This window comes from Ambystoma mexicanum, chromosome 10, assembly GCF_040938575.1.
Source record: "Ambystoma mexicanum isolate Mex_15411 chromosome 10, UKY_AmexF1_1, whole genome shotgun sequence".
Taxonomy (NCBI): domain Eukaryota; kingdom Metazoa; phylum Chordata; class Amphibia; order Caudata; family Ambystomatidae; genus Ambystoma; species Ambystoma mexicanum.
Genome location: NC_090932.1, coordinates 1,486,178,437 through 1,486,202,380, shown reverse-complemented (window position 1 = coordinate 1,486,202,380; position 23,944 = coordinate 1,486,178,437). Strand labels below are relative to the sequence as shown.

At 44.4% G+C, this 23,944-nt stretch overlaps 1 protein-coding gene and 1 long non-coding RNA gene across 3 annotated transcripts in view; one reads left to right on the top strand and one right to left on the bottom strand.

The window, feature by feature from the left end:
* Positions 1 to 15,423, top strand: part of LOC138492452 (uncharacterized) — a 249,553-nt gene extending 234,130 nt beyond the window's left edge. For both annotated transcript variants that reach the window (XR_011276209.1, XR_011276208.1), the window contains exons 4-5: positions 14,543 to 15,010; positions 15,126 to 15,423. This is a non-coding gene — a long non-coding RNA (uncharacterized lncRNA). The remainder of the gene's footprint in view (positions 1 to 14,542; positions 15,011 to 15,125) is intronic.
* MLXIP (MLX interacting protein) overlaps positions 1 to 23,944 on the bottom strand; it is a 1,610,055-nt gene that overhangs the window by 645,367 nt on the left and 940,744 nt on the right. The window lies entirely within an intron of this gene.

Genomic DNA, 23,944 nt, shown 5'->3' with positions numbered 1-23,944 from the left:
CTGCAGCCTTGGCACGAAGCCATGAGGGGATATCTCGTATCTGCAACTTGCAAGCATAATAGCCCAAACCATCCACTTCACTATAGACACTTTGGGGCCCATCAATCAGGTGTGGAATTATCCAAAGAAATAAACTAAGCATCAAATTAGCAAGTTGCCTCAATATGTGCCAAATAAAACTTAAAAGGCCATTCTGACATCCAATACATTCACCTCTGATTTTGGAGAAAGGAAAGATAGTGGGCAAGGAACCATACTGATTCATGCGGGAGCAAGAGATCACCCCGGGGAGAACAGCAGGGTGGGCACATACCACCACCTAGCCTTTATTAAAAACAGCAAAAGGCTCACTTGAAAAGAATGCTTGCATTTCCCTGCCAATGTCAAGGCAACTGAAAGAACATCCTTCGGCTTCTACAGGACCAAATTTATATAACCAAAAGCCACAGGATTGATGCTTTTATAAGCGTAACTAGCCAGGTCAATATGAAGCTCCCAAAGAGGATGTGGTTGCCTGACTGGGGGAAAAGCTTAGAAAGACCTTATATATGGCTTTTCTGGAATGGATCACAATAAAATGAAATGTCTTCAGAATTTCTGTACGCTCCAATGGCAGTCAAGTGTGACCTACAAGTGTCAGCGTGTGGTCCACTCTGCTAAAAATACGATGAAAATGCAATGAATACCAGGACAGTGTTTAACTGAAGAGCAAGTATATTTAGGCCGACTCTGATCTACCACAAAAGGGTGTACACTTATTCTTGCATTAACTACTTGTGGATGCTTTCCTGGCTGCCCGTATCACTTCCTGGGAAATTCCCAGAAGACCAAGAGCCAATTCCTCAGGCAACAACACGCTGCTGTGGTCAGCACTTGAGGACAAGGATAAATAAAGTGTGATGTATTGGTACACCAGTTCTTTGCATGCTTGGAGAAAGATTGGACCTCAAGGCACTAAGGCACCACGCTGAGCAGGTTTGAGAAGCACGCCCTTGCGGACCAGTACAGGGCTATGAAAATCAGGGAGTAACTGATCGATTACTTGAACTTGGAGATCACTCTTTGAAGGAGAGGTTTTTGGGGACACGCACAGAACAGGCCCTCACTTCACTTGCTGTTGGACTCTATTGCAAAGAGGTCAATGGGTGGAAGCCCAAAGAGGCAAAACATCTTCTAAAAGAGCTGTGGATACAACTTCCACTCGTGATTCCTAGGGTTCAGGACCGCATCATGTCAGAAAGGGGAATAGGGATTCGCTCCCACAGCTAAAACCAGAGACAACCATGTTTCAGAGGTGGGGAGTGGGAGTTGGGGGGCCCGGTCTCTGAAATTCCAATACATGCCTTAAATGTTAATGCAGGCCCACCCTCTGTCACACTATGTCTCCCATTACTGTTTCTGGACAGAGATATTTTGTTTTTCAGGACAATGCATCTGAGTGCAAACAAGAAAACCTCGACTGGAATCAAAGGAAAGTAATATTGAACAGAAATGGAAAAGACTGGGATTCTCTTGTCAATCAGAAATGGGACATCCAACACTCAAATTATGGTGAATGGTGGGGCAACATAAAACAAACCGAGTGAGAAGAGCCTGCAATTTTGCAGACGAGACACCGAAATCCTCCCAAAACCATGGAAACAAACCTCACCAGCACACAAGATCACATGGAAAACGAGCAGCCCGATCACCTGGCTACTACCCTGCAAATGGAGATGCATAAGGGAGCGGGGCTAAGAGTTTCTTTTAAAGCTCTGCACCTGTGTAAATCAGCAATTTTATAAAACCTAGCCAGCGATTGGCCAAGTTAAGTATGAGACTAAGGGGACCAATGGGAGCTGTGAAAAGTGTTAGTAGCGGGAGGGCTGGGCTACAAAAGCCCAGCTACCACAGAGGAGATTGAAAGGTGTTCGGTTGAGGTCGGGAGCAAAAGAGGTGGTCCAAGAGACCAGCCAGGAGGCGGTACCAGGTGAGGAAGCAAATAGCTTGCTGGAGTCTGCTGGAGTACAGAAAGAGATTGAAGGTGAGGTATTGGTTGTCAGAGAGAGTGGTACCAGATGTATAGAGTGCAGTGTGAGCGGGGTGGGGGTGAAACGAGAGTCAGAAAGAAAGATAGACAACCAGAAATGAAGAGGGAATTAGAGAGTGAGAATGATACAGCGAGTGTATGACATGGTGTGGAAAGAGTATGGCGGTAGTGGGAGTAGGGTGGCAGGAAAGAACAGCATAGAGAGAAAGGTAGTGTGAATATCAGAGGGCCAGAAGAGAGGGGGAAGGAAGATGGCCATTGGAGGCAGGGCTGGTCTTTGCGTCAGGCAGCCCAGGCAGCTGTCTGACGTCAGTCAGCCTCTAGGGGGCGCTGCACCAGCAGTCCACAGTGCCAGTGCTAGAATACATGTGTAACACGTTCGTTTCCTAACATTATAAAAAATAATGTACCTGTTCATTTTTTTAATGTTAGGAAACAAACGTGTTACACGTGTATTCTACCACTGGCACTGCTGCAGGCTGTGGCCTTGGCCAGGGCAGTTTCTAGTCCATTTGGTGCCCAGGGGGAAACACTAGGAAGGCGCCCACCCCCGCGCCCCATCCCATGCGCCACTCACACCGCACCCCACGCTCCACACCCGCCGCACCCCGCGCACCACTCCCACTGCACCCTTCACGCCATTCCCAAACTACACCGTTAAGGAAATCCTACCCAAAGTTAAACAGTCTGTCACACAAGGAATGAATTGCCATTTGCAACAGTGGGCCACTTTTTCACTGGTGCCCAAGACAATTTTATGCCCCAGTCCCACTTAGGCTGCAGATAATGAGGACTGGGCACACCAACCAAAATATATATTGTATGACAGATATGTCTAACGGTAATAATATGCAATTATTGTACACTAGATTAGAGAAGAGACGAGGAAGAGCAAGAATTCCTATAAGAAATTGGGAATCTGCAGCAATAATCAGTAAAGGTCCAAGAGTTAATACAAGGCAAGAGAGGTATGTAATGATGAACATACTGCTATACACTTTGAGGGATGAGGGTTTGGACGAATGTAAATAGAGATTAATATCTAATCTTTGAGTACTAATAGGGTGTCCTTTTGATTAACAGGGTACTCTCCCCTACTAAAGAAGATTTTTAATTTCGGCACAAGAGACACCCCCCTGAAGAATGTCCTACATTGTTGTACATAAAGGACAGAAACTTGTACAAGTCGTTTTTATTTTAGACATACCAATAAGGAACAAGCTGAAATTAGTGAGGCATTGGAATCAAAGTGTTATTTGGTTACACAGTTTTGATCCTTCAAGAATTATTGTATTGCGACTCACTCATGATGTTTCTACTTGTGTTGTTTTAGTATAATTGTATGTGTTTTATATACTATGATCAGTTTTATGATTGTTTAATGAAATTTGCTGATTTATGACTAATAAAATTTGTGATAATTATTAAGATGTTCCATTTGATGTGGGAAGAGTGAAAGGTGACACCTAATAGAAAATAGGACTTTCTTTTTGTATATAGAAAATATATGTTCACAGAGCAAGAAGTCTGTTTATCCCTACATGTGTTTCAGAACCGTTGTGAGAATATAGTTGTTAGAGACCAATAGGGTCTCGGTGGTGGACGTGATAAGTAACACAATACTGCCATTCCTTTTCTACTCTGTTTAGTGTACAATTGGGCATACTATCGGAACCCTATTATGGAATCCGAAAAGTGTCTAGCCTTCGATGATGAATATGTTCGGAAGCTGACAGAATCCTTACCAATAGTGGGTTTGAATAAAGACCTTGAAGACTTGACAAAGATGACCAATGGGATGAACCAGTACAGATGAGGAAAAGACTCATCCGTACATAATTACATGCCATTATTATGTTAGAGTATGTTAAAAATCAGGCTTTACCCCAAGGACTTACTGTGAGAAACGAACCTAGATTGTTTCTAGACAATCTTGAATTTAAATTGAAATGGAGTTATATCTCCAATAAATGTGGCCGTGGCTGGTTAATATTGATCATTGAAACATCACAAGAAACAGCAAAAAAGATTGAGATCGATCTGAAGAATTTAGAAGAAAAAATCAAGAATAAATTTGATGTTGAAGCTTTCAAAAAAAAGGCCTAGACAAACATTTAAAAGAGATGTAAGAATTTAAAAATGAAACTGTCTCTGAACAAGTGAAGAGAATGAAAAAAGATATGCATAATTTCTCTCACGAGAAGGCGTTCCACTATAGCAATAAGGATTATAAATTTGGAGAGTCTAGACCCAATATAAAACATAACTGGAGACTACGCTTCCGGAATACATCTTACAGCTCGAGCGATGGGGGATCCTCTGAATATGATGAATCCCGAGGCACTGAAATTTCGAGCAATAGGGGAGACACACTCTCCTTTCGAGGGAGAGGTACAAGAAATAATGGCCAGAGAGGCAATAATCAAAGACAACCTTTTTTAGGAAGAGGAGGAGGCCAGAGACAGTGGGAAACCGAACGGATGCAAACACGCTGCTACAGGGGCTGGTAGTGAATCTCTCAGATGTCCAGATTACCGAAAAAGAAGAGGAAGTGCTAAATAAGGGACTGAATTTTGTATTAACAAAATTCCACAAGTTCAGGATTGAATTCAATCAGTTTATGCGTAAAGTACATGTAAGAGAGTTTTTCTTGGACAATACTTTTGACAAGGGGGACAATTGCAGTGGTTTCAGAAATCCCTCTGTATTTTGTGCCCCGGCTAACTCACAATCTGCAGAATCAAAGGTTTTTGAAAGGAAGGTACTGGAGGAGATTACCAAATTAGAAGCTAGAGGTATCCCTCATTACTCCAATTTAAGTATAACGGAACATAATATTTTGAAAGATTTGGGGGCCAATGATAAGATCATTATACGTCAAGCCGATAAAGGCGGCGCCATTGTAATACTGAACAGGAGTGATTACATTAAAGAATGCGATAACCTACTAGCAGATGAGAATCATTATCAAAAAATAGACAGAGACCCCAGTAGTGACCTTTTTAAGTATAATCAGAGATAAGGTTCATAGAGCTGTGGAAGAACACATGATCAGTAAACAAGAGGGGGAATACCTCATCAGAGAGAATGGAAGAGTTCCTATCTTTTATACTCGCCCTAAAATTCATAAAAGTCTAGAGAATCCCCGGGAAGACCTATTGTTTTGTGTGTAAATTCACTATTGGAACCCCTTTCCAAATTTGTAGACCTTTATCTAAGACATTTCATTCCAACCATGAAAAGTTATGTAAAGGATATAACGGACGCCATCAATAGGATAGAGGGTGTTACGCTCACCTGGATCCCACATGGGTGTCGATCGGACCCGGACAGCTGCGGTCTCCTTCAACGTGATGCGTAGTGCAGAGATGACTGTCTGGACTGGCCCGCCTAGTCTTGTCTGCTGGACCCGAAGAAGTATTTTCCTGCAAGTGGAGACAGGGATTAACCACCTGTGGGTTTTAGTGATGGCCTCCCAACTGTTCTCGCTCTCTCCCACTAATCATCTCCGATATCCCCTTAGTAACCTCACCTTATGTTCGTAAAAGATGAGCTCTCCATCCTGCGTGTCTTGCAGGGGCGCGTAGATACCAGTTCCTTCACTGGTTTGAAGGCTTTGGGAGAGTTCCGGTAAGTATTGACTCTGAAGTCCCTGGCGGGATTGGTAAGTATCAAGTTCAAAGAGTTCAATGTGCCCGATGTTCACTCTTGTCCCCTTCCTTCCTTAAGTTGCTACTGAGTTCGTGAGAAGAAGGTCTCGTAGCTGCTGCTGGCGTTCAGGTAAGAGTCTGTGTTACCCAACGCTGTCCGGTAACTATTGCATGCGTTAACGTGTTGTTTTTCTCCTTCTTTACAGATGCAGCATATGAAAATGTGGAGAGTTATGGAATAATACCGCCAGTGGCAAGTGGTTGTATTTGTTGATTCCCTTGGCTCACCTGGCTTTTTCTTGTGTCCCCTAGGTGCTGGATTACGGCGAAGAAATGATGGGGACATTGCCAGATCGAAAGATGCTGTGAGAACTGGTGAGTATGGTGCCGTGCTGGAGCTGGCGAAGCGACGCGTGCAGGACTGATGTACTTTCCAGGTCCGGAGATGAAATGGTTCTAGAATTAGGTGAGGAATTTGAAATAAGTTTGTTTTCTAACCGTGTCCTTTTCTTCTTCTTTATTCTAGGATCTCTGGATTCGAGGCAGGCATGGCAGAAGACTGGATGCTGGCTGCAGGCACGCGGTTCGTGGCAGAAGACTGGATGCTGGCTGCAGGCACGGTGAGCGTCACGCTGCTGGACGCAGAATAACACGAAGCATGTGCTGCTGTTCGGATGTGGTTTAAATAGCCTCCAAAGTAGTTCCAGGTAAGAAGTTCCCTAGAGCCACGCTCGAGTAAAAAATAGTCCCTGTAACAAAATAGTCCCATCCAGGCCTCATGTAGGCTTGGACTCTTTTGCAGCATGGTCTGCATCAGGTAAGTAAAGTCTATGAGCCCGGCCCTTAGGCGCCAGGACTGAACCCAGACAGTCCCTAGCCGGGGCTGCTGAGGTTTAAACAAATGTCTGGATGCCTGCTCCCAGAGCTGAGGGCCTTGGTCCTGATGCCCGGGGGTAGGCATCATGACAGCACTCCCCCCCCCAAGCCCCTCCTAAAGGCGTTCTTCCCTCTAACCCCGGTTTGTCTGGGAAGTTCTGATGGAATCTTTTCACCAACCGAGGTGCATGAACGTGGTCGCTAGGCTCCCATGATCTTTCTTGTGATCCGTAGCCCTTCCAATCGATCAAATAAAAAAGTTTTGATTTAATCATCTTGGAGTCCAGGATATTTTTTACCTCGAATTCAGGTTCTCCATCTATCAAGATGGGGTCAGGTGGTTTCGTTAATCTTGTCCCTGGTTGAACTGGTTTTAGAAGTGAAACATGAAAGACAGGATGAATTCGCATATTAGAGGGTAATTCCAATTTGACGGCCACCGGGTTGATAATGGCCTTAATGGTGTAAGGTCCCAAATATCTAGGATTAAAAGTCAGAGTTCCCTTCAGAAGTATATGTTTTGTAGCCAGCCAAACTTGATCCCCAATCTGGTATTGTGGAGTTTCACTTCTATGTTGATCAGCATTTTTCTTGTATTTCTCTTTTGCTCGTTTCAAATGTTCTGTGGCTTCCTTAAAGGCTTGTGTAATAGCAGAGTGCAAATGACTAACTGCGGGCATTTATAAGTGCTGAGGCGAATCGAGTTCTGAGGTTCAAGGGTGATGTCCATATTTGGTATAAAAAGGGCTTTGTCCGGTTCCTGAATGTACAGAGTTATTGTATGCGTACTCGGAAATCCATAAAATATCTTTCCAATTGCTTTCGGTCTGGTGTAGCACGCAGCGTAGGTACTGTTCAAGGGTCTGGTTGGTCCTTTCCGTCTGACCATCGGTCTGGGGATGGTGACTTGTTGATAGCCTCACGTCGATTTGTGCCAGTTGACAACATTTCTTCCAAAAATGCGAGATAAATTGACTACATCGGTCAGAAACCAATACGGAAGGGAATCTGTGTAATCGAACAATGTTTTCGAGGAACTCCTTGGCCAGAATCGAAGCAGAAGGTAACCCCTTTAAAGGAATAAAGGGGGCCATCTTGGAAAAAAGATCCACAATAGCTAGGATGGTGTTAAATCCATTACATGGAGGTAGATCTGTAATAAAGTCTAAAGACAAGGTATGCCATGGTGTAGGTGGAATATCCAAAGGTTGTAAAAGGCCAGCAGGTTTTTTCTTCTGGCTTTTGTTTTGGGCGCAAATGCCACAAGACATCACAAATGACTTTACATCTTTTCGCCAAGTGGGCCACCAGAACTGTCTCTTAATTTTCGCTTCAGTTTTTGCGATACCTGGGTGCCCTTCCATCAGGGTGTCATGGTAATTGGAGATGACTAGTTCTTGTATTTCCTTGTGTGGTAGAAATAGTTGTCCTTGATAGTAAGGTAGGTCATTGACGACTGAGTAGTCCGGGCCTTTCTTTACCCAGTCCTGCAGGGTTGTTGGATCGAAGAGTTGTTGAATTTTTGAATGAATATCTTCTAGTCTCTGTAGAGTAGTTATGCCAAGAATTCTTTGCTCGGGAATTATTGGCACTGGTTCCGGGTTTGCATATGCTTCACCCATCCCTATTCGGGATAAGGCATCTGCTTTGCCATTTTTGCAGCTTGGTCGATAAGTGATCACGAAATCGAATTCGGCAAAGAACAATGCCCATCGAAGTTGTCGCGATGATTGGCCTTTGGCTGTTTTTAAATACTGCAGGTTCCGGTGATCGGTGATTATGGTAATAGTATGCCTGGCACCAAGAAGATAGTGCCGCCAAGCCTTAAAGGCGGATTTGATGGCTAATAGCTCTTTATCGGTAACCGCATACTTTAACTCAGGTGCTGAGAACTTTCTGGACCAAAACGCTACTGGGTGAAGTTGACCGGTTTCAGGATCCTTCTGGAACAGGACAGCTCTCATGGCTAAACTGGATGCATCAGTTTCTACTATGTATGGAAGCTCAGGGCGTGGATGCTTTAAGACAGGTGCTGATGTGAATTTCGCTTTCAGCTCTTGGAAGGCCTTTTCAGCCTCTTCGGTCCACAAGAAGCGTTTGTTTTTTCGCAAAAGTGCTGTGATGGGGTGTATAACATGGGAGAAGTCCGGAATGAATCTGCGGTAGAAATTAGCAAATCCGAGCATGCTTTGTACCCCTTTGAATGAACTGGGTGATGGCCACTTGAGAATTGCATCCACCTTTCGAGAGTCCATTCAGACTCCTTTTGGAGTCAGGATAAATCCAAGAAATTCAACATCCGTAGCATGAAAAAAACATTTTTCCAATTTTGCATATAACTTGTGCTGGCGTAGTTTCTCAAGGACTGCACGCAAGTGCTTAACATGGTCTGATTCTGAGGAGGAGTACACTACAATATCATCTATGTATACGACACAGACGTCAATGAGTTCACGAAGGACATCGTTCATAAAATACTGGAAGGCTGCTGGTGCATTGCACAACCCGAAGGGCATCACCTGATATTCGAATAATCCGTACTTGGTGCGAAAGGCAGTCTTCCATTCGTCGCTTTTCTTGACACGTACCAGATGATATGCCCCTCAGAGATCTAACTTAGTGTAGCTACAAGCATCCTTTACTTGGTCTAGTAATTCGGGGATCAGAGGCAATGGGTATCGTTTTTTTACCGTAATCTGATTTAATGCGCGGTAATCTATGCACTTTCCTTTTTTGGCACAAAGAATAAAGCTGAGGATGCAGGAGACTTGGAAGGACGAATAAAGCCATTAGCAAGGTATTGGTCCAAGTATTGCCGTAGGTGACGATTTTCAGGTTCCGTGAGGGCGTAGATTCTACTGCATGGGGGTTGTGCACCGGGTAGGAGGTCAATTTGACAATCGTATGATCTGTGAGGAAGTAAAGTATTGGTCTGTTCTTTTTGAAAAACATCCTGAAATTCTTGGTATTCCTGAGGTAACTGCACAATTGGGTTAACGACTGTAGCCAGGCCTTTGTTCAAAGTTTTCTCCGGGTAACAGGTGTGTGCACAATCCGGGAAGGTTATTCTCTTCTCTCGCCAATCTATACAAGGATTATGTGTTTCCAACCATGGCATCCTCAGTATTATCTGGAACTGTGGGGCTTTGATTAGAACACACACAATAGTCTCTTGATGCCCATCTTGACTCAACAGTGTCATCTCTGTAGTGGAATGAGTTACAGGCCCCGAGGCAATCTCAGTTCCATCACCTGTGGTGATGACATCCGAAGTGGTCTTTTTGCAAAGAGGTAGATTCATCCTTGACACCAATTCGTGGTCCATATAGTTTCCTACGGCCCCGCTATCTATGTATGCCCTTACTGCGTGCATACGTGATGGCTGCCTGGGATCAAGTAGGACCATTGGGATGATCAGATGCAAGATCTAAGTGTCCTTCTTTAAGCTCGGCAAGCGGACCTCTACGCTTGTCGGGCATGGTCGTTTCCCAAATCAGACTCTATGTGGATTTTATCAGCAACTCCTACCACCTTCTTGGGTGGTTTTGTAGGGAAAACCTGTAGAAAATGTCCTGAGGTTCCACAGTACAGACACAACTGCATCTGTCATCTTCTTTCTCTTTCCTTTTGAGTTAAGGGTCCTTCAACCCCCCCGATCTGCATAGGTTCAGATGCATCTGTTCCTTTGGGGGCAACATTGGGTTTAACCAATACCCGGTTCTCGAACTTAGCTCGATCAGTCTTTCGGTTCTGAAGTCGGTGGTCTAGCTGGACCACTAAGTCTATACCTTCTGTGCAATCCTGAGGTGGGTTCACAACTTGAGCCAAGACATCTTTGAGTTCTCCCCGAAGTCCACGATGAAACAATGGAATTCGTTTTTCCTCCGGCCACCCGGTTTCCACCACCAACCTATTGAAGGTTGCAATATAGGTTAGCAGATCCTGGTTACCTTGTCGTAAGGATAAAAGTTCGTTGTCCAGGGCTTGACCCTGTGACTGTCTGGCGAATAGTTTTTCCATGCTCCTTTGAAAACCCTGAAAATCCCGGAGAAGAGGATCATCCTGGTTGACTAATGGAATGGAGCAATCCGCTGCGCTGCCACTAAGATATGACAATACAAAGGCTCCTTTGGCTTGGTCATTTGGAAATGTTCCCGGTCTGCATAAAAAGTGCAAGCGGCATTGGGTCATAAACACGGCGAACCTTTTGGGGTCCCCAGCAAAGCATTCGGGTGGAGCTAACGGAATATTTCCTGGTAAAACCACTTGCACTGGATTGCTTGATGAAACGGGGGTTGGGTTTCCCCCATATCCAGGTAGGGGCGTTTGCCCAGCTTGGTTTTGCAGTAGTTGCCTAGCCAGATCATCCGTGCGCTCCTTTGAGACAATCAGTTCTCTCCTGAGGGCAATAGTCTCTTGGCGAGCGGCATGTACTTCCGCCCTAAGTTCCCCCAATAATTGGGCCAGTTGGTCGGTTTCCGAGGTTTCCATAACACCCGGGTGGGTATTTGTAGAGAGGCTTTGCGTTCTGTTATGCTCACCTGGATCCCACAGGGGCGTCGATCGGACCCGGACAGCTGCGGTCTCCTTCAAACTGATGCATAGTGCAGAGATGACTGTCTGGGCTGACCCGCCTAGTCTTGTCTGCTGGACCCGAAGAAGTATTTTCCTGCAAGTGGAGACAGGGATTAACCACCTGTGGGTTTTAGTGATGGCCTCCCAACTGTTCTCGCTCTCCCCCACTAATCACCTCCGATATCCCCTTAGTAACCTCACCTTATGTTCGTAAAAGATGAGCTCTCCATCCTGCGTGTCTTGCAGGGGCGCGTAGATACCAGTTCCTTCACTGGTTTGAAGGCTTTGGGAGAGTTCCGGTAAGTATTGACTCTGAAGTCCCTGGCGGGATTGGTAAGTATCAAGTTCAAAGAGTTCAATGTGCCCGATGTTCACTCTTGTCCCCTTCCTTCCTTAAGTTGCTACTGAGTTCGTGAGAAGAAGGTCTCGTAGCTGCTGCTGGCGTTCAGGTAAGAGTCTGTGTTACCCAACGCTGTCCGGTAACTATTGCATGCGTTAACGTGTTGTTTTTCTCCCTCTTTACAGATGCGGCATATGAAAATGTGGAGAGTTATGGAATAATACCGCCGGTGGCAAGTCTATGGTGGTAAGAGGTTGTATTTGTTGATTCCCTTGGCTCACCTTGTTTTTTCTTGTGTCCCCTAGGTGCCGGATTACGGCGGAGAAATGATGAGGACAGTGCCAGATCGAAAGATGCTGTGAGAACTGGTGAGTATGGCGCCGTGCTGGAGCTGGCGAAGCGACGCGTGCAGGACTGATGTACTTTCCAGGTCCGGAGATGAAATGGTTCCGAAATTAGGTGAGGAATTTGAAATAAGTTTGTTTTCTAACCTTGTCCTTTTCTTCTTCTTTATTCTAGGAGCTCCGGATTCGAGGCGGGCGTGGCAGAAGACTGGATGCTGGCTGCAGGCACGCGGGCATGGCAGAAGACTGGATGCTGGCTGCAGGCACGGTGAGCGTCACGCTGCTGGATGCAGAATAACGCGAAGCATGTGCTGCTGTTCGGGTGTGGTTTAAATAGCCTCCAAAGTAGTTCCAGGTAAGAAGTTCCCTAGAGCCACGCCCGAGTAAAACATAGTCCCTGTAACAAAATAGTCCCATACAGGCCTCATGTAGGCTTGGACTCTTTTGCAGCATGGTCTGCATCAGGTAAGTAAAGTCTATGAGCCTGGCGCCTATGGCGCCAGGACTGATTTCTATGATAAACCTGGCCCCTAAGGTGCCAGGACTGAACCCAGACAGCCCCTAGCCGGGGCTGCTGAGGTTTAAACAAATGTCTGGATGCCTGCTCCCGGAGCTGAGGGCCTTGGTCCTGATGCCCAGGGGTAGGCATCATGACAGAGGGTAATACATTTGACCCTAATGTGAATTTACTGTTATGCTTAGATATTCAAGCACTATATACTAATATACCGCAATTGGCAACATTGGAGGTAGTGGAGGAAACCTTACTGAAAAGAGATGATGAAAATCCAGTGTCGAATTCTTTCATCAAATGGTGCACAGAAATGGCCGTTACAGAAAACTTCTTTCAGTTTATGGGGCAGTTCTACAAACAAACTGAGGGGACGGCAATGGGGTCAGCGATGGCTCCAAATGTCGCCAATTTGTATGTTAATATGTTCGAGGAAACTGTTGTTTATAATGATCGAAATCCATTTCAGAACAACATACTTTGTTGGATCCGTTATAAAAACGATATGTTTGTTATTTGGAAAGGGAATGAAGAAGAGTCTTGTTATTTTATACAGTGGCTGAATCAATAAAATAGATATCTAAAATGTACCAGCAATAGCAGTAACAAGGAAATTAACTATTTAGATATCTGCATATACCATTAAAATGGTTTACTGTTAGTTCGACCGTACACAAAATCACAGACAAGAATGCTCTGTTACATTTTAAGAGCCACCATGTGCAACATGTGAAGAACAATCTCCCTTTTGGTCAATATTTACGATTAAAAAAGAGCAGCAGTACAAACGAATCGTATGAAAACAGAGCCAACAATTTGATTACTATATTGGTGCATCGTGGGTACCCTACCCCGTTGGTTAAGAAAGCAGCCAAGAGGGCGTTTAATAACAATCGGGGAATCTCTCCTTGATCAACAAATACAGAGAGAGAAAAGCACAAAAGAAACACTTTTAGTATTTGTGAATACGTTCAACAACCTGTCGTACAGGATTAAGGGTATTATTACAAGGTATTGTTATAAGATCATGACCAAGGAAGTAGGAAGGCCAATAGTGGCTTTTAAGAAAAGCACCACTGTGCGGAATTTAGTAATGAGAAATGATGTTAGTGTAAAGAAAAAGCCCTTACAACAAACTAACCTATGGGGTCAACCCCCTGTGGTAGGACATTACCCTTGTGGTAACTGTACAATGTGCACTCAAACGAAAAGAACAATGAATGTAGACTTGGGTCTAGAAAGGATGTGAAACATCAATGAACATACAAATTGTAACACCAACAATGTGATTTATTTGATAAAATGTCCTTGTAAACGCATGTTTATTGGTAAAACAAATAGAAAATGCAGAACAAGAATGATTGAACATAAGAGTTGCATTAGAAATGAGGTTGAGCAAGCTCCGTTGGTTAAACATTTTTGGAAATGAAACATACATGTAATGACTTCGAGTGGTGTATTTTGAGACAAATCAAGGGCAAATCGCAAACAGTCATCAATAAGAAACTATTACATCTGGAACAAAAATTGATTTTTTAGTCAAAAAGCCATATCAGTGGTCTGAATGAAGGAGTGGAATGGCATAATGCTTAACTGTGTAATTAGAGAATAGGACCATTGTATATTACCTCTATGACATTTGTAAAGTGAGATGTTTTATCTTGTCTTCTGTAAAACCAAGAATTAGTCATTTTAATTTGTGGAAGTTAAAACTTGATGCTTGTTTTTCTGTAATTGTGTTTTCACACACTGGGACACAAACGACAGCAAGGCTACCATTCTAACCCTACTAGCAATTTTGGGCTTTCCACGATGTGAGCCGCGGCCACATCTATCCTTGTTCACTTTTTCCGAAACTGATGTAGTATAGAACTATCCTACATTTCCCATACTAAAAGGGATCTATCATGTCTATATTGATGTTGATACACTACCGCATAGAGGTCCTCGACGCATTATTGCGCCGACGTGATGACGTCATGACGTTACGTGATAGCGTTATGACGTGAAGTGAGTCACGGTTTCACCCGCGAACATAATGCCATTTCGAATTGCCAAACAGAGTAATTGGAACTAAACGGGAAGCAGATCCGAGTTGCATGCCAAGTGAATAAAGTAAGTGTGGAGGACAGAACGTGAGATATAGATAATGCAGGATTCCAGGCATAAGAAGCTAGCTGGTGTTTAATTTGCAGTTTTCACGGCTTTGTCTTTTAGAGCTTGACTTAAATAAGGAACTGGAGTCCACCGACATCTATTGAAACAAGGGCCTCCCTGTGATGAAATTTGGAAATTAACATCCTTATACATAACCACAAGTAAGTGTGTTTGTTGACTCACCACATAGCACAATGCAAGTTTGGTTTTTATAACTGAAAAATTGAAACAGGATGTATCGGCCTGTTTTACAGGGTGATAATTGTTATCCTACAGACAGAGATGTTGTAATTTAGAGAGAGACAAAACAAGTGGATTGGAGAATCCTATACTGGTAAGCATTATCACCTTATGCTTTCTAGACACTCAAAATATATATTGTATGACAGATAAGTCTAATGGTAATAATATGCAATTATTGTACACTAGATTAGAGAAGAGAGGAGGAAGAGCAAGAATTCCTATAAGAAATTGGGAATCTGCAGCAATAATCAGTAAAGGTCCAAGAGTTAATACAAGGCAAGAGAGGTATGTGATAATGAACATACTACTATACCCTTTGAGGGATGAGGGTTTGGATGAATGTAAATAGAGATTAATATCTAATCTTTGAGTACTAATAGGGTGTCCTTTTGATTAACAGGGTACTCTCCCCTACTAAAGAAGATGTTTAATTTCGGCACAAGACACACTCCCCTGAAGAATGTCCTACATTGTTGTACATAAAGGACAGAAACTTGTACAAGTCGGGTTTTTTTGAGACAAACCAATAAGAAACAAGCTGAAATTAGTGAGGCATTGGAATCGAAGTGTTATTTGGTTACACAGTTTTGATCCTTCAAGAATTATTGTATTGCGACTCACTCATGGTGTTTCTACTTGTGTTGTTTTAGTATATTGTATGTGTTTTATATACTATAATCATTTTTATGATTGTTTTATAAAATGTGCTGATTTTTGACTAATAAAATGTGTGATAATTATTAAGATGTTCCATTTGATGTGGGAAGAGTGAAAGGTGACACCTAATATAACATAGGACTTTCTTTTTGTATGTAGAAAACACACCAACCAAGAGACCATGAATATGGCACAGGATGCAGTATATACAACCAACAAAGAACACAAGATGCTGAAGGGGGGTTTGGAGGCAACCTAAGCCAAAGGGGCAATGACAAGGAGACACCTGAACCCAGTAAACAATCACTTTAACATTCTTTGAATGGGAATCAAGTGTATGCTTTGATACAGTAAAGTTTTGACTGTTGTAAGGATACATGGACCAGGATTATGTATTTATTTATGCAATGTTTGTCGGGTACCTGCATATTTATTTATTTATGCAATGTGTGTCGGATACAGGTATCCGACAAACATTGCATAAATAAATCAATTATCCGTCTCCATGTACCCGACACACATTGCATAAATAAATAAACCAGTTCGTAGCTTAAAGAATATTTACTCAGCAACACTGGTCAAAACTATTATCCGCATAGTGAAGTAACTCATCACCAATGCCACGGAAGTGGTTTAAAGTGTAATTGATATATAGTTTGGAAAAGAAGCGGCATGAAAGAAATAGCTCTGCTTTAAACAATTATTTTGGCCATTTTCTGGGCTTGCATTGATGCACCATGGGCCCAAACGGGTCTCAGTTTGTACCGTGTCGGGGCCCACGGTGCGTCCCTGCAAGGCACGCCCACAGCCCACTGCACCTCCCCTCCCATCTCAATGCCAGCACGAAACCATTTAGTGACTAATGGGCCACCATTAGCAGTTTCCTGCCGGCATTGTGATGGAAGGGGCTGGTCTTAGCTTCAGGGGGACCTAAAATGTTTTTATTGGTGTGCTTATGCCCCCCACCCCAAGTAGCGTGAAAGCGGTCAGAGGGAGCCTCTGACTTCTGTAATGTCACGTAGTACTTTTGTGCTACGTGAAATTACAGTCGAAAGGGGCAGCGGCAGAACCTGACCTGCAGAACTCCCCACGTCAATGCGCGGCCCAAAAAACTGGGGAATTCCATCCCCTCCAGAGGCTCCAGGGGCCGGGGCAATTGCGCCCCCCGGGGCTTTTGCGCCCCGAGCAGTTGCCCGCCTCGCCCGGGCCAAGAAACGGGCCTGGCCTCGGCCCTCAGGCAGGGCAGGGCAATTGGCAAATAAATTAGCAACATTTTTTGCTTTATTACCTTCCCCCGGCCCCGGGTGGCGCAGGCGCTGCTGGCGCCAGCCAGGCCCATGGGCGCACGTGCGGTGTGCCCTCCTCCAGGTTATGGGCACGTACTGACATTGAAGTGTGGATCGATTGGGGCTGGCTGGTGTTGTCGGCCCCGGCCATTACAGAAAAGAGGAGCGAGTGGGTCACTAAATCCTGAAGTTGTTCCCATCACAAGCACACACTGCCAAGCAGCAGAAGAATCAGCAAATAGAAACAGGTGCTGCATCCTGCCCTCGCTGATTGGCCTTGTTTCAGGAAACCCAGCAGTAACTACAGCCTGCTGAGGCAAGCACACTTCTTTCCTCCTGCTCCCGTCCTCGCAGGTGAGGCCTGTTGCTGCATAGGCATTTTATTTATTTTAAAATGGTATTGCGGAGATGACTGGGCCATCCAAGAACAGCCTCTGGACGGCAAAAAAGCTAGACACTTTAGTCAAGGGTCAAGTAGTCATGAAAAAGGAAGCAAGCACTGGTGGTGGACTCTCCTCAGGAGATCAAAAGGCCGGTTCTCGGAAGACCTGGGCAGAGTATCACGGTCAGCAGATCTTAGACAGTTGCACGTTCCAGACGGGCTGGATTGGTCGGTCCGTTGGCCGGGCCAAAATCACTTCGAGGGCGAGGCCCTCGGGGCCGGTACCATGCTTGGGCCAGTTTGGGGGTTACTACGCCCTCCTAGTTCCCGCACCCGAGCATATTGTTCATTGTTCCCTCTTTCCTGGGCATGCACTGCTGACTTTATTTTAGTGCAAGAGTTTCATACATTTCACTGTTTGCTCAGACTTGACTTGTACTCTTCTTTGTCGTTGTGCTTCTTTTGTTAGGAATAGCAATCACGCTAGTCTAACGAGAAAAACAAACACCTACACGAACGCGCCTTGTGAATGATGGTGTGAAGGATGTATGCAGGCGCTGGACCAAAAGCTGAGCGAAGTATGCACAGCAGCTGGCTTGGGAAAGCGACTCAGCAACTACAGTAGAAACCGTCTCCGTGGACGGTTGGCCCATCGTCCGTATAATGCAAATACCCAGACTTGCAGGATGCATGCTTCACTTTCTTTGTTCCATTGGGCGCGACATGCTGTAGCATCAATTCATGGCCTTCAAAATACCCTGCACAGTGCAGCTTCCGATTTCCTTAACACAAACGCTGGGAAATGGCCATGACTAGCTAACGCCACATTAATCAAACCCAGGTCTCTAAAGAATGGTTCAAGTGTTGAGGAATCACCTGCGCACACTCTGTCGTGTGACCAACCAGTGCACAAAATATGTTTCAGAGCGTGGGGCTCTTGATACCACCCATTTCTGCATTTGATACACCAGCAGCTAAACACACCCTGGGGAGGCAGCTCCTTCTGCATAGTCCATTTCTCTCCCAAGCTCGGGACAATGTTCTTTACCATAATGGAGAATTGGAAAAAGCGCAGGGCTGCAAGGCTGGGGTGTGAGGGTGGAGGGCAAAGGGCACTACACTTGGGGTACACTGGAGATGCTTCCCCTGATAACCGCAGTACTCCAAGTCACTTGAAATGAAATTTGTCTATACACTGCACAATGTGCAAGGGCCGCTGTTATTCAAGCAGCATTCGACTAGTAATTTACAAAAAGTAAACTTAACGAGTCCCAAGAAAAGGTCATCTTCCACTCTTTAAGAATTTTATTGTTTTTGTTTTTATGTTGGGATGGTAGACATCGTTTTTCTTTGCGATCTTACAGTTTCATGGTGCTGTCGGGAGCTAACATGAGTGATCACTAAGGAAACATTTAAGAATTTTGAGAGTTCACAAGCATGAGCGAAACAAACCCCAATACTCGAACTGCCATTTCTCTGCTGCGGTAATGCACTGCAGTGTGTTTCAATGTAAAGTCCACATTGTAATGTCATCATTTTAGAACACCACCTCTCCAACATGAACATTGGGAGCTATGTTGAATTGTACATGCATGTTAGCTCTCTGCATATGTTTAAAGTAGACTTTACCACTCACATGGAGTAGTGATATTGTTTAAGTGTGTCCCTCCTAAATATATTTAACTTCCCGTGACATATTTGATGCAATACATTTTGCTTAAATGCTTGTATTTTAATGCTGAGATAGATGGGCTTGTACAGCTATCGGTGGGTATGTTGCTGGTGCTTGTTCTTGGAGGTTTGAGTAACACTGTTCAAGACCAGTTCATCACCTTTTAAGAGTGGCTAAATGTTTGAGGTCATACGAATGACATTAGTGTAGATCTGAAATTGCCGATTCTCTGACCTGAGTCACAGCAGCAAACTGGTAATTGTTACTAAAAATGAAGAGCAAAAGCAGACTAACATAACCAGGCCTGTTCGGGTTTGACCCTCTTATTGCTGTTTTCTGAGGTTCATGAAATTCAGTAGATGCCAGCATTGACAATTTTGTTCACTCATAGTCCCCACTCCCGCTGCTCAGCCCATGACACATGCATGAGATCACAGGTAGGGGGAGGGGGGCGCCAACGATGCTTCCCGGCTGGGGTGCAATCTGTTGTAAGACCGGCCCTGATTGGAGGTGAGACAGGACAGGAAAAAAGGGAGAGAGAGAGAGAGAGAGAGAGAGAGAGAGAGAGAGAGAGAGAGAGAGAGAGAACTAGAGGGAATTGTAAGATCTGGGAGAGGAGAGAAAGTGACTGAGTGAGAGAGTGAACCAAAGTCTCTGACACTGGTAAACTTGAATCATCAGTTCCTATTAAAAAAACCTGGGAAGTGTTAGGTCAGGGAACCCCTAGAAAATCATGTGAGACAGATAGATAAGGCTTTTGCCTTTAGGCCTACACCATTAGCTAGCATCAGATAATTGGGGTAACCCATCACTTGTTAGGAAACCTGGGGTTTAGGGATGCCTGGGCTAGGATAAAGGGGTCCTATGGAAGGTTAAGAGAGGGAGGGTCTTTAGTATACTTTGCTGACAGCCTTACAAAAATAAAGACCCTTGAACAATACAGAGCCTGGGAGTTAATAAAGCCTTCACAGGCAGTCAGCTCAATCTGTCTGCCTCGATATTGGGTACTGTGGGGAAATGGACCAATCCTCTACTGAATCACACATATTCACAGTAACATGGCTAACCCACACAGAATGGGAGACATGGTCCACATGGTTCCTTCTTGCCTGTTGATGTAAATATTGTGGTTGGGTTGGTGGTCTGAGTCAGCTCCACTTCCCCTTGGATGAGCAAGACAGAAAGCAGAGGTAGGGCCAGCGCTAAACAAAAAATTCAAATAAATAAATAAACAGAGTGCATTCAGCCCTGTTTAGCGTATATGGTGGCAGATTTCCCCAAGTTGAGCCCTCCCCAATGGCAACCACCCCCCAACTTTCTAAGGAGGAATCCAATGCAATTATTGTATTCATTGTTGAGTATGTGGGAGCTTTCACAAGGACATCATTAACCCAAAATCCTAGGGGTAGCGGACTTGCCATCAACGACCCTTGTTCTTCCTGATGACAACATAGGAAGTAATGTCATGTAATTTGACCCTGCCCAAGTGACTTCACGGAAAGTGATGTCACTTAACCTTTGACCCCATTAACATAACAGGAATTGGCATCACATAGCAATGTCCATCAATGCAATAATACAAATATATTTAAGCTATCATTGTGATATACATTATCTATCATTTTCATTCAAGAACACATCACCATATAGTGTTAGTGTCAAGGCCTACATTACCACAGGAACTGTATGAACCCAAATCCCCTCAATGTGGCGCCACCCTGCTATTTCTACATGACTACAGAACAAAAGCACATTTTGTGGGACATGGGCAGATCAGTGCTTATAGGGGTATGGGAAAGTCATGATAGAGGGGGATTGGGAAAATGGGTCACCACAGAATATGTTTTCCTATGTTTGATAGCACATAATATAGTCTTCAATGATTTGGGAGGTTAACGTCAGCACTCTTTACTGATCTAACAAGTTACCTTCAGGGTTACCCCTCAGTAGGATGGGTTGTGATGTACTGTTTGCAGTTGCTTCATAAACTTAGTTACATTACTCCTGCATTGAACAAGCACGATGTCTATGTTAATCACTTTCTTCCATGAAGTAAGAAAAGGACCACTCCACCCCACTGCTTAGCCCTGTATCTGGTGGCAGTGGCGTAGCACATAATTAAGGCCACCCGCAAGCCATGCTGAGGGAGGCCCCTCCAAATAAGCACAAAACATGCCACACTCGGGGAAAGCCTGCACCATCATGTCTGCTCAATGCCCATGATGATCATGCTATTGCAGGGGCACATGCACACTACGCTAAGTGAGATTTGATTTAATCAAAGCACAAATCTTTCACCTAACTGCAATGAATTCGATGGCATCATTACTCCCTTTTTGGCGGTGACCTCCCTCCATGTGGCCAGGGGACTGCAGCCACTACCTGATCCTGACAATGGGGGCGGCTAGAGGGAGGATCACATGAGGTGAGAAAACCTCCGGGAGGGTGTGGCGGTGTCCACGAATGAGACAAGGTATCCCCTTTACCCTTACAGGTTGAAACTCCCATATATATCCTAATGGCCCATTGTGGTTCCTTCTCTGCTTCCCCAAAGGAGAGTGCAGAATTTCTCTCAATCAAATCTCCAGAATAATTCTCAAACATTGATTTGCCCTCAGAACATGTTAAAACCATTCCTACAATGTTTTTATGCAAGTTAGTAAAAATAAACTACTATTCCCAGAAACACCTTAACACTGTGACAAAGAAGAGGAACAGAGGAATGCAGAGCAGAGCAAGCCCGAGCACAGGCATCCCTCTAGTTGTTGGGAGCATACACCTGTGCTCGGGGCGTTTAAAAGAAGATCACAAGAAGAAATGGCAGACTGCTGGTGGAAGCAGGCTGCAGCTCTTCGAGCAGCTGAAGAACCGAAGGAAGCACGTTGGAGCCAATCGGCTAATACCGTGAGCAGTAGAGGACAGTGCAAAGAAGATTTCACGTGGAAATGCTAGAAGCAAAAGCAGTGCTCCTGGGAGTTCGCCAGTGGAAAAACGTAAAGAAGAGCGTACTGGAGAACCGCGAGGAGAGAAGGCCAGCCGAAGTCACGGGAGACCTGGAAACCGAAAGACGAGCAGCGCGAAAGAGAATCCAGCAGCTGTCAACGGCGAGCTGCAGACAGAACAGGCGACGCCATAAAAAGCTGGTGCGTGCACACAGGGATGAAGGTAGCACTGGGGCGTACTGGCGGACACGCCTTATGATAAACATTGAAAAATTCAAGTCAGATAAAGAAAATAATTTCTAAATAATGAAAGAGAGAAGTTAAAAACATGTTTGCCTCAGGCGAGAATCTTTAGAAGACAATGTACATTAACCCACAATTCTAAGGTGGTCAATGATTTGAAATGTGGGAAAAACATTAATGAGGAAATAAACTATGGACTAAAGGAATTAGATAAAATGGCTAATGTGGCCTCTGCAGGACAGTATATCAGGCATTTGCAAGTGTGTGAAAACAAGAAGCCTGGCAAGAGAGTATAGCAGCCAATTGCAAGTGTGTGAACACAAGAAGCCCTGGCAGGAGATTATATGGCAGGAAAGTATACCAGGCAATCACAAGTGTGTGAATATATGAAAACAGAGAAACCCTGGCAGGAAAGTATACCAGGTATCCTAACAACTTAAAGGCCACAGATAAATATATATGTGACTTTAATATTGAACAAGAGGAAAAGACAAGAACTATTATTGTCAAGAAATTGTGAAGAATCATCCAGGGGAAGTGTAAGGAACTCATGGTGGCAACATTAAAGACAGACAAGTGATCACAGTTCAAGGGTGTTTATTAAACTGCATAATGGGTGAGAAAAATGCCTAATCTAAAACTAAATCTAAGATGAGAACAAGCTACGGCCATCAAATAACAATAAGGCAGTCCTAGTGGCGTCTTGTCAAATAAAAAGGCCTATTAAAAAAAACACTATTGCCAATCCTTACAATTTAGCTACAAAATAGTGTGGGACAATGTTCTCAAGAAAAGAAAGAAGTGTTCATCAAATGATAAGTCATGATGGTATGGCTGGGGTCTCCCTTCCTCATGTTTTTAGCACGGGACAATTCAGGACTTTTGAGCACAGCACACTCCTGGGCCTCGCCAGCACGAGGTTCCAGTTCCTTTCAATGATGCCCTCCAGAGTCAAGTCTCTTTCATGAAAAAGTCTCTTGCCTGACGAGGCCTGCTGTACCATAAACAAACAAAAAAAATCCTTTGGTAATCATTTCACATTGGGGAGATTGCTCTTCACCCCTTGGATCCCCCTCAGCCGGGCGCTGATCCTTCTTGCAACGTTAGCCTCCCTCAATCGGGTTCACTAAGGTCTTTCACTCAAGAAACAAATCATTCAACAGTGGCAATGTCTTTTTCACCAACTATCCATTGTGGATATCCATCCGCCGGGGTTCAAATGTGTCATCACAATGTTCATGAGTATATCACTGTTTACTGTCAACTCGCAGGCATCCGCGGGTTCACATTTGCCAGTTTCACAGTTCACTTTGCTTTATCACAATACAGGGTTTACTTCCCTTAGTTTCCCGTTTGGCATCCCGCAGTCCGGTTCACATTACCATTTTAATACAGTTCAAAAGAAAGTTATTCTAGACCCCTTAGGTTCTTCCTTTACCCAAGTCGGGTCTCAGCCCCCAGTCAGGCTTTCCCTTAAGCCCCTAGTCAGGCTTCACAGAGCTCCATCATCACAACAGATTCCTCCATGTGTCAAAGACTTCGAGTGTACAAGGGGTTTTGCTGGACCCTCTTATGTATGATCACTTTGACACTTCACCCCAGCCTATTCTAAGGCCTCTTGGTTCTCATTGTTTCAGTCAAAACAATACGACCCAAAAAGGGCTTCTGCCAGAGTCCTTCGGATGAGCGCCCACACGACGCTGGACCACTCTGCATCTGGACCTTTACTGGTTTTTCTTTAAAGTTAAAACAGACAAGTTCTTTGTTCAACAATGTTGTTACCTGCAACATTGGTCCAGCACAGTTTGGTTTACTATCTATCTTCTCCGACTCACCGCCTGTGCTGAATTGTTGGAATTTCTTGTCTCGGGAGTCAAGGACGGCACCACAGCATCAATCGTGGTTGACACCTTGCACACCACACATCAGCTGGACTTCCCAGTCTCATGATTTCCCTTTTGGAGGCTTCGTGGGTCTGAGTTGAAAAGGGCAAAGGTCATTCCCTCCTCACCGTCCCTCCCGGTCTCGTCGCCTTTC